Source organism: Chiloscyllium plagiosum, unplaced genomic scaffold (assembly GCF_037043375.1).
Source record: "Chiloscyllium plagiosum isolate Xiang-an unplaced genomic scaffold, Cpla_swu_hap1 HiC_scaffold_3, whole genome shotgun sequence".
Lineage (NCBI taxonomy): Eukaryota > Metazoa > Chordata > Chondrichthyes > Orectolobiformes > Hemiscylliidae > Chiloscyllium > Chiloscyllium plagiosum.
Genome location: NW_028270141.1, coordinates 159,705,659 through 159,717,309, shown reverse-complemented (window position 1 = coordinate 159,717,309; position 11,651 = coordinate 159,705,659). Strand labels below are relative to the sequence as shown.

The 11,651-nt window shown below is 48.9% G+C and overlaps 1 pseudogene; it reads left to right on the top strand.

Moving 5' to 3' along the window:
- The first annotated feature begins 700 nt into the window (after positions 1 to 700).
- Positions 701 to 2,545, top strand: LOC122546705 (transmembrane protein 121 pseudogene; annotated as a pseudogene).
- The last annotated feature ends 9,106 nt before the right edge of the window (positions 2,546 to 11,651 follow it).

Sequence of the window (11,651 nt, the reverse complement as noted above, 5' to 3'; positions counted from 1 at the left end):
GGTACACGCTGCTGCTACTGAGTGTTGGTGGTGGAGAGAGTGGACGTGGTGCCAATGAAGCAGGGCTGCTTTGTCCTGGAAGGTGTGGAGCGCCTTGAGTGTTGCTGGAGTGTGTGTGAATGCTTGCCATTAGCTGAGTATAAATACCAGTGCTGCCTGGGATGTTCCCCACTCGCTAAGGGAACTGAAGCAGTGGCTGTATCTTCCTTGTTCTCTGTCGGTTTGGTATTTTGTGATGTTCTGGTGTTTTTAATCTCGCCTGCAGGTTCCTGGAGTTCAGTGACTGGTCTCTCAGCACCAACGCTGCTGTCTGTCCTACCTGTGGTTGCAGTCTCCATAATCCTCACAGCAAGAGCCAGGCCCAGCATATCCCCAACAGGCCAGACGCCAACAGCATCAGATTGTAAAAGATGGAGGGGACGGCAACTACAGTGTACAGAACCGGGAACGTAGTTTCAGGTTAGAAAGGAGTGATACAGACAGAGGGAGAGAGAGAGATAGACAGAGAGAGATACCGACAGAGAGAGGGATACAGACAGAGAGAGGGAGAGAGAGAGAGATACCGACAGAGAGAGGGATACAGAGAGAGAGAGAGAGAGATACCGACAGAGAGAGATACCGACAGAGAGAGGGATACAGAGAGAGAGAGGGAGAGAGAGAGAGATACCGACAGAGGGAAAGAGGGATACCGACAGAGGGAGAGATACAGACAGAGAGAGGGATATAGACAGAGAGAGAGATACAGACAGAGGGAGATACAGAGAGAGAGAGAGAGAGATACAGAGAGAGAGAGAGAGTGATACAGACAGAGACAGAGGGTGAGAGTGAAAGAGGGAGGCAGGGGGAGAGAGAGACCTTGCCCAGAATTGTTATAGCACAGAAAGGGCACCTGGCCCACTGGCTTGCTTTACACAAGTCTCATTAGGTATATTGGCACAGAGAGAGAGAGAGATACAGACAGAGAGAGGGATACAGACAGACAGAGATATATACAAACAGAGAGAGGGATACAGAGAGAGAGAGAGAGAACAACAAGAGAGAGAGAGTAGGAGAGAACAGTAGTGGAGAGTGACAGAGAGAAGGACACAGAGACAGAGAGGGAGATTGTCTCAGTGTTTGTAAGAGAAGGGCCTGGGGAGAAACAGGGAGTATGGTGGGATCTAGCTGTCACAGTGCTTTGGGGCTGTCCTGTTGGAGTGGGGGTTTTATTTAAAAAGGGGCTGCAAGAGAGTTCCCTTTAGCGTAGAGGGAGGGAGTGAACAAGAGAGGGCCAGAGTAGGTTGGAAAGATGGTTCCACCAGGGTCAAGCAGTAAAGCCCACATGTGTCTCTCCACTGTGGTGATTCTCAGCAGTATGGCCATCATAGACAGTTACCTGATTCAGCAAAGCCAAGGGCCCCGCAAACTGGGCGCTGGCATCATGGTAATGGTGGGCGATGTCTGCTTTCTCATAGCTCTGCGCTACACCGTGGTCTGGGTCAGTGCTGAGGTCAAGACAGCGAAACGAGGCCACACCATGATACTCTGGTTCCTCTACATCTTTGTGCTGGAGATCAAACTCTACTTTGTCTATCAGAACTACAAGGCTGACCGCAGGAGCCTGAGCTGGTTGGCCAGGAAAGCCCTCACCCTGGTGTTGTCGGTCTGCGTGCCAGCCCTCTACCTCCTCCTGGTGGCTGTCGATCGTATGGAACATCTGAAGGCCTCGAGAAAGAAGGAGGAGCTGAGGAGCCAGTTGCTGTGGGTGGTGGCTGATCTGCTTGACATGTTGGACGTTCAAGCCAATCTGTGGGAGCCCCAGAAGAAAGGGCTCCCCCTGTGGGCAGAGGGCTTGATGTTCTTCTACTGTTACATTCTGCTCCTGATCCTGCCTTGTGTCTCCCTCAGTGAGATCAGCATGCAAGGTGCTCACATCCTGCCTCACAAGATGATGCTCTACCCCATCCTCAGCTTCATCTCCATCAACATCATCACCACCCTCATCCGAGGGAGCAACTTGTTCTTCTTCAGTGATGCCAGGGCCTCAGGCATCTTCATGGGTAAGAACGTGCTCGCGATTGCCCTCAAGATCTGCACCTTTGTCCAGTGCAGGAAGAGAGTCCCTGATGTTGGTCCAGCTCCAAATCCTGAGCTACACCGGGACATGACCACCTCTTACGTCTCTGGGAACTTCCTGCCCCTCGATGCGACGTGGCCAATCCCACACGCAGCAACGTTGGGGGGCCCAGGCACTGGGAATACGTGATACCTGCTCCCAGCAACCAGCCCTCCCTGACCCCACACTGCCATGTCACTGCTCTGGGATACCTGTGACAGGCAGCTTCCCCACCCACCCACCCCCCCCTTTCCACTCCCCCTTTCCCTCCCAGACTGAGCACCAACTGGGCCTTCAACCATTCCCCTCCCTCTCCCTACACTCATCAAAGTTCACCATGACACCAATTTGCTGTCCTCACCCCATCTCCGCCCTCACCTTCCCCCCTTCATCCCCATCCCACTCCACTCCCTCACCTACACTCCCTCACCCATCCCACTCCACTCCCTCACCTTCCCCCCTTCATCCCCATCCCACTCCATTCCCTCACCTTCCCCCTTCATCCCCATCCCACTCCATTCCCTCACCTTCCCCCCTTCATCCCTATCCCACTCCACTCCCTCACCTTCCCCTCCTCACCCCATCCCACTCCACTCCCTCACCTCCCAACTCCCAACTGCTGAAGGGGAGCATGGACTTCAGGAATGACTGAGGAATCTCGCACCCCATCCCTGGCCCAGCCAGGGACAGGAGATAGGGAGGGGTCTCCCTTTGTGCTTTCCCTGAGTGATCTACAGCCAGTTTAAACACTTGTGGAAGTGGATTGCCTTGCTATCTCCTCAGATAAACACAGCAAGCTCCCAGCAACAGGAAGGAAACCAATGGACAGAATTGTTAAACATTGGTCAGACCAAAGATGGCGTTAGTACCAGTTCACAATTCCCCAGATCAATGGCTGACACAGAGACCTTTTAAAAAAAATGTATATTTTGTAAGAGGGAACTGTTTTCCTGCATTGCTTAATAAACTAAGATGGGGATATATATCACTTATCGTTGGTGTTATTACCCAGAGTGTTACATTGTGCTGTGGCAGAGTCTCAGGATGCTCTGTTTTCACACCGACCTTTGGAAATGCCCCAGGGAGAACAGGCCAGGGTCCCCACTCTCCTAACCTATGGTCCAGGAAGGATTCAGAACCACTGGAGTAGGCAAGGAAACTCCCGAGAGATTGGCTGGGGCTCACGACGAGGAAGTAGGCTTGAAGGGACATGGGTGTCACTGGTTGCTCCTGCTGTAGGTAGACCCACAGTGCCCTGAGGGAGGGAATTCCAGGATTCTGACCTAGTGACACTGCAGGAACGGTAAGATATTTCGCAGTCAGGATGGGGAGGGTTTCGGAGGGGAACTTGCACGGACTGGTGTTCCCAAGTATCTGCTGCCCTTGTCCTTCTAGATGGAGAAAGGTCAGTACTGAGGGAACATTGGACTGTTGTCGTTCCAGAATGAAGGGACACTCATTTAAAATAAAGATGTATGGGTGGCATGGTGGCACAGTGGTTAGCACTGCTGCCTCACAGCGCCAGGGACCCGGGTTTAATTCCCGCCTCAGGCGACTGACTGTGTGGAGTTTGCACATTCTCCCTGTGTCTGCGTGGGTTTCCTCTGGGTGCTCCGGTTTCCTCCCACAGTCACAAAGGTGTGCAGGTCAGGTGAATTGGCCGTGCTAAATTGCCCGTAGTGTTAGGTAAGGGGTAAATGTAGGGGCATGGGTGGGTTGCGCTTCGGCGGGACGGTGTGGACTTGTTGGGCCGAAGGGCCTGTTTCCACACTGTAATGTAATCTAATCTAATCTATATCCCTGGTGGTGGGGTCCGTTTGGAGGTGGCGGAAATGACGGCGGATGTTACGTTGTACATGGAGGTTGGTGGGATGGTAGGTAAGGACCACCCCACTCCGACCTATCACCCTCACCTTGACCTCCTTCCACCTATCGCATTCCCGACGCCCCTCCCCCAAGTCCCTCCTCCCTACCTTTTATCTTAGCTTGCTGGACACACTTTCCTCATTCCTGAAGAAGGGCTTATGCCCGAAACGTCGATTCTCCTGTTCCCTGGATGCTGCCTGACCTCCTGCGCTTTTCCAGCAACACATTTCCAGCTCTGATCTCCAGCATCTGCAGACCTCACATTCTCCTCGGAGAGTTAAATTAGGACCAATCAAGGATAGTAGTGGGAAGTTGTGTGTGGAGTCAGAGAAGATAGGGGAAGCACTAAATACATTTTTTTCAACAGTGTTTACTATAGAAAATGAAAATGTTGGCGAGGAAGATACAGAGATACTTGCATCTAGACTAGAAGAGATTGAGGTTCACAATGAAGAGGTATTCAAAATACTGCAGAGCGTGAAAATAGACAAGTCCCCTGGGCCGGATGGGATTTTTCCCAGGATCCTCTGGGACGCCAGGGAGGAGATTGCCGAGCCTTTGGCATTGATCTTTAAATCGTCGTTGTCTACAGGAATAGTGCCAGAAGACTGGAGGATAGCAAATGTGGTTCCCCTGTTCAAGAAGGGGAGTAGAGACCCGTGAGCCTTACTTCAGTTATTGGTAAAGTGTTGGAAAAGGTTATAAGAGATAGGATTTATAACTATCTAGAAAAGAATAATCTGACCAGGGACAGTCAGCACGGTTTTGTGAAGGGTAGGTCGTGCCTAAAGAATCTTATTGAGTTTTTTGACAAAGTGACCAAACAGGTAGATGAGAGTAAACCGGTTGATGTGGTGTATATGGGTTTCGATAAGGCGTTCGATTCAGTTCCCCACAGTAGGCTATTGTACAAAATGCGGAGGAATGGGATTGTGGGAGACATAGCCGTTTGGATCAGTAATTGGCTTGCTGAAAGAAAACAGAGGGTTGTAGTTAATGGAACGTGTTCATCCTGGAGTCCAGTTACTAGCGGCGTACCGCAAGGGTCGGTGTTGGGTCCACTGCTGTTCATCATTTTTATAAATGACCTGGATGAGGGCGTAGAAGGGTGGGTTAGTAAATTTGCAGATGACACTAAGGTCAGTGGAGTTGTGGATAGTGACGAAGGATGTTGTAGGTTACAGAGAGGCATAGATAAGCTGCAGAACTGGGCTGAGAGGTGGCAAATGGAGTTTAATGCGGACAAGTGTGAGGTGGTACACTTTGGTTGGAGTAACCGGAATGCAAAGTACTGGGCTAATGGTAAGATTATTGGGAGTGTAGATGAGCAGAGAGATCTCGGTGTCCAGGTACACAGGTCCTTGAAAGTTGCCACCCAGATTGACAGAGTTGTTAAGAAGGCACACAGTGCTTTAGCTTTTATTAATACAGGGATTGAGTTCCGGAACCATGAGGTTATGCTACAGCGGTACAAAACACTGGTGCGGCCGCACTTGGAGTATTGTGTACAGTTCTGGTCACCGCATTATAAGAAGGATGTGGAAGCTTTGGAAAGGGTGCAGAGGAGATTTACTAGGATATTGCCTGGTATGGAAGGAAGGTCTTACGAGGAAAGGCTGAGGGACTTGCGGCTGTTTTCGTTAGAGAGAAGGTTGAGAGGTGACTTAATAGAGACATATAAGATAATCAGAGGGTTAGATAGGCTGGACAGTGAGAGTCTTTTTCCAAGTATGGTGACAGTGAGCACGAGGGGGCGTTGCTTTAAATTGTGGGGTGATAGATATAGGTCAGATGTCAGAGGTAGTTAATTTACTCAGAGAACGCCTCATCTTCTGCCTGGGAACCCTCCAACCACAAGGGATGAACTCAGATTTCTCCAGTTTCCTCATTTCCCCTCCCCCCACCTTGTCTCAGTCAAATCCCCCGGATTCAGCATCGCCTTCCTAAACTGCAATCTTCTTCCCGACCTCTCCGCCCCCACCCCACTCCGGCCTATCACCCTCACCTTGACCTCCCTCCACCTATTGCATTTCCAAAGCCCATCCCCAAGTCCCTCCTCCCTACCTTTTATCTTAGCCTGCTGGACACACTTTCCTCATTCCTAAAGAAGGGCTTATGCCCGAAACGTCGATTCTCCTGCTCCCTGGATGCTGCCTGACCTGCTGCGCTTTTCCAGTAACACATTTGCAGCTTTTACTCAGAGAGTAGTAAGGGTATAGAATGCTTAGCCTGCAACGGTAGTAGATTCGCCAACTTTAAGTACATTTAAGTCGGCATTGGACAGGCATATGGATGTACGTGGAATAGTGTAGGTTAGATGGGCTTCAGATTGGTATGACAGATCGGCACAATACCGAGGGCTGAAGGGCCTGTACTGCACTGTAATGTTCTCTGTTCTATGATTTGGATGTGAGCATAAGAGGTACAGTTAGTAAGTTTGCAGATGACACCAAAATTGGAGGTGTAGTGGACGGCGAAGAGGGTTACCTCAGATTACAACAGGATCTGGACCAGATGGGCCAATGGACTGAGAAGTGGCAGATGGAGTTTAATTCAGATAAATGCGAGGTGCTGCATTTTGGGAAAGCAAATCATAGCAGGACTTATACACTTAATGGTAAGGTCTTAGGGAGTGTTGCTGAATAAAGAGACCTTGGAGTGCAGGTTCATAGCTCCTTGAAAGTGGAGTCGCAGGTAGATAGGATAGTGAAGAAGGCGTTTGGTATGCTTTCCTTTATTGGTCAGAGTATTGAGTACAGGAGTTGGGAGGTCATGTTGCGGCTGTACAGGACATTGGTTAGGCCACTGTTGGAATATTGCATGCAATTCTGGTTTCCTTCCTATCGGAAAGATGTTGTGAAACTTGAAAGGGTTCAGAAAAAATTTGAAAAGATGTTGCCAGGGTTGGAGGATTTGAGCTAAAGGGAGAGATTGAACAGGCTGGGGCTGTTTTCCCTGGAGCGTCGGAGGCTGAGGGATGACCTTATAGAGGTTTATAAAACCATGAGGGGCATGGATAGGGTAAATAGACAAAGTCTTTTCCCTGGGGTCAGGGAGTCCAGAACTAGAGGGCATAGGTTTAGGGCGAGAGGGGAAAGATATAAAAGAGACCTAAGGGGCAACTTTTTCACACAGAGGGTGGTACGTGTATGGAATGAGCTGTCAGAGGATGTGGTGGAGGCTGGTACAATTGCAACATTTAAGAGGCATTTGGATGGGTATATGAATAGGAAGGGTTTGGAGGGATATGGGCTGGGTGTGGGCAGGTGGGACTATATTGGGTTGGGATATCTGGTCAGCATGGACGGGCTGGACCGAAGGGTCTGTTTCCGTGCTGTACATCTCTATGACTCTATGACTGTAAACGGAGCTCCCGCAGGGATATTGAATGGGCACTGATCTGGCAAATGAAGTATAATGTGGGAAAATGTCCAAAAGGTAGTGACGAGAAGTGCTGTGGGATCTGAGTGTCCGAGTGCATGGGTCCCAGAAGGTGAATCTACAGGGACAGCAAGAGACCAGGAAAGCTGAGAGAACGTGCTGGTCTATAGTGAGGGGGAATTAAATCCAAGAGTAGGGAGGTTATCCCTCAGTTCCCCAGGGTATTGGGGAGCCTGCACCTGGATTACTGGGTAGAGTACTGGGCAGTGTACCGACAGAAGGATGTTAATGTGCAGGAAGCAGTTCAGAGAAGGACTATTGCACTAAGGACTGGAATGGGTGGGTTGCGCTCTGAGGAAAGGTTAGACAGGCTCAGCCCGTATCCTCGGGAGTTTAAACAGTCAGAGGGGGCTGATCGGGACCATATAAAATCCTCAGGGGGCTTCACCAGGTGGATGTGGAAAGGAGGGTTCCTCCTCTGGAAGACTCTCCAACTCGGGTCATAGTTTAATAATAAAGGAATCACCGACTTCAAACAGAGATGAGGAAGCATTTATTTTTCTTAAACGTTTGCGAGTCTTTAGAATTCACGTCCTTAATGTAGAATCCTTAAATATTTTGAACACAGAGGTAGATAGATTCTTGATGGTCAGGGATATGCAGCGATGTCAGGTTGATGCCGGTGTGATCTTATTGAGTGGTGGAACATGTTGATATGATTGTACACATTTGACAGGGTGATTGCTTGTAGTGGCCTTCTGAACGCTGCCCCTCAATTCTGCCTTGGAGTATCCCCACTTGGTTACCATGGGATAATCGATTTCCTCTTGCAAAGATCTGTTTTGAAGAATTATATTCAGGAGGACTTTAAAAACGGAGCAGCTGATCTGAGCTGGGGATTGGATTGCCAAAAAGGGAAAGGTATTGCATCTTGATGGGTTCTCAGGAATTCTTTGAATAAGCTCGCAAAATGTCAGATGAAAGATTTATTGCACATCAATAAAAGTGAACTTCTGCAACTCAATCCTCAAGTACTCAGGGTAAATTCATTTTCACATGAATAAATATTCATTATCAAGATGGTTCAAAATACAATGTTATTACTCACTACCTCAACTTGTATTTGATACAGAGAAGTTGAGAATTTTCAGAGGGGCAGCCAGTGATGGGTGGGGTACCGCAGGGTTCACTGCTGGTATTCCCCAGCTGTTCACTAAAAACATTAACCATTTGGATGGAGGAACTGGATGCAATATCCCCAAATGTGCAGATGACACTGAGCCGGGTGGCAGTGTGTGCAGGGTGGCAGGACGGTGGTAACAGACTACAGGGGGACTTGCCCAGACTGGCTGAGTGGGCACATACTCAGCAAATGCAATCCCATGTGGATCAATGTGAGGTTCTCCACTTTGGTCACAAAAACAGGAAGGCAGATTATTCTCTGAATGGGGGCAGTTTAGGAAAAGGGGAGGGAGGCAGTGAGACCTGGGTGTCATGGTGGGACAGTCACTGAGGGGTGGCGTGTAGGTGCAGTGGGCAGTGAGGAACGCTAATGGCACACTGGCCTCCATAGTGAGAGGGTTGGACTACCGGAGTAAGGATGTCTTGCTGCAGTTAGACAGGGCCGTGGTGAGGCCACACCTTGAGTGTTGTGGGCAGTTTTGGTCTCCGAGTCTGAGGAGGGACATTCTTGCTCCTGAGGGAGTCCAGTGAAGGTTCCCCAGACTGATTCCCGGGATGGAAGGAATGACCATAAGACCATAAGACATAGGAGCGGAAGTAAGGCCATTCGGCCCATCGAGTCCACTCCGCCATTCAATCATGGCTGATGGGCATTTCAACTCCACTTACCCGCATTCTCCCCGTAGCCCTTAATTCCTTGTGAAATCAAGAATTTATCAATTTCTGCCTTGAAGACATTTAGCGTCCCGGCCTCCACTGAGCTCTGCGGCAATGAATTCCACAGGCCCACCACTCTCTGGCTGAAGAAATGTCTCTGCATTTCTGTTCTGAATTTACCCCCTCTAATTCTAAGGCTGTGTCCACGGGTCCTAGTCTCCTCGCCTAACGGAAACAATTTCCTAGCGTCCACCCTCTCCAAGCCATGTATTATCTTGTAAGTTTCTATTAGATCTCCCCTTAATCTTCTAAACTCCAATGAATACAATCCCAGGATCCTCAGCCGTTCCTCGTATGTTAGACCTACCATTCCAGGGATCATCCGTGTGAATCTCCGCTGGACACGCTCCAGTGCCAGTATGTCCTTCCTGAGGTGTAGGGACCAAAACTGGACACAGTACTCCAAATGGGGCCTAACCAGAGCTTTATAAAGTCTCAGTAGCACAACGGTGCTTTTATATTCCAACCCTCTTGAGATAATTGACAACATTGCATTCGCTTTCTTAATCACGGACTCAACCTGTATGTTTACCTTTAGAGAATCTTCGACTAGCACTCCCAGATCCCTTTGTACTTTGGCTTTACAAATTTTCTCACCATTTAGAAAGTAGTCCATGCTTGTATTCTTTTTTCCAAAGTGCAAGACCTCGCATTTGCTCACATTGAATTCCATCAGCCATTTCCTGGACCACTCTTCCAAACTGTCTAGATCCTTCTGCAGCCTCCCCACTTCCTCAGTACTACCTGCCTGTCCACCTAACTTCGTATCATCGGCAAACTTCGCTAGAATGCCCCCAGTCCCTTCATCCAGATCATTAATATATAATGTAAACAGCTGTGGCCCCAATACTGATCCCTGCGGGGCACCGCTTGTCACCGGCTGCCATTCCGAAAAAGAACCTTTTATCCCAACTCTCTGCCTTCTGTCAGACAGCCAATCCTCAATCCATGCCAGTAGCTTACCTCGAACACCATGGGTCCTCACGTTGCTCAGCAGCCTCCCGTGTTGCACCTTATCAAAGGCCTTTTGGAAGTCTAGGTAGACCACATCCACTGGGTTTCCCCGGTCTAACCTACTTGTCACCTCTTCAAAGAACCCCAACAGGTTTGTCAGGCTTGACCTCCCTTTACTAAATCCATGTTGACTTGTTCTAATCCGACCCTGCTCTTCCAAGAATTTAGAAACCTCATCCTTAATGATGGATTCTAGAATTTTACCAACAACCGAGGTTAGGCTAATTGGCCTATAATTTTCCATCTTTTGTCTTGATCCTTTCTTGAACAAGGGGGTTACAACAGCGATCTTCCAATCATCCGGAACGTTCCCTGACTCCAGTGACTTTTGAAAGATTACAACCAATGCCTCCGCTATTTCCTCAGCCACCTCCCTCAGAACTCGAGGATGTAGCCCATCGGGCCAGGAGATTTATCAATTTTAAGACCATTTAGCTTTTCTAGCACTTTCTCTTTTGTAATGGCAACCATACTCAACTCAGCCCCCTGACTCCCTTTAATTGTTGGAATATTACTCATGTCTTCCACTGTGAAGACCGATGCAAAGTACTTATTAAGTTCTCCTGCTATTTCCTTATCTCCCATCACTAGGCTTCCAGCATCAGTTTGAAGTGGCCCAATGTCTACTCTTGCCTGTCGTTTGTTTCTTATGTATTGAAAGAAACTTTTACTATCATTTCTAATATTACTGGCTAGCCTACCTTCATACTTGATCCTCTCCTTCCTTATTTCTCTCTTTGTTATCCTCTGTTTGTTTTTGTAGCCTTCCCAATCTTCTGATTTCCCAGTGCTCTTGGCCACTTTATAGGATCTCTCTTTTTCTTTCATAGATTTCCTGACTTCCTTTGTCAGCCATGGCTGTCTAATCCCTCCCCGAATAATCTTTCTCTTCTTGGGGATGAACCTCTGTACAGTGTCCTCAATTTTACCCACAAACTCCTGCCATTGTTGCTCTATTGTCTTCCCTGCTAGGCTCTGCTTCCAGTCTATTTTCGTCAGTTCTTCTCTCATGCCCTCATAATTACCTTTATTTAACTGTAACTGTATTTGACATATGAGGAAAGGCTGGATTGACTGGGCTTGTACTCTCTGGGATTTAGAGGAATGAGGAGGGAGATCTCATAGAAACATAGAAAATCCTGATGGGACAGGACAGGCGAGATGGAGAAAGAATGTTCCCGATGTTGGCCAAGGGGGGGGGGGGGGGGGGCACAGTCTGGGAATAAGGGAAACCATCCAGGACGGAGATGGGGAAGAATGTCATCCCTCAGGGAGTTGGGACCCTGTGGAATTCTCTCCCACAGGAAGCTGTTGGGGCCAGTCCATCAGATAGATTCAGGAGGGAGCTGGACATGATTCTTCCAGCTCAAGGGGTATAGGGAGAGGGCGGGAATGG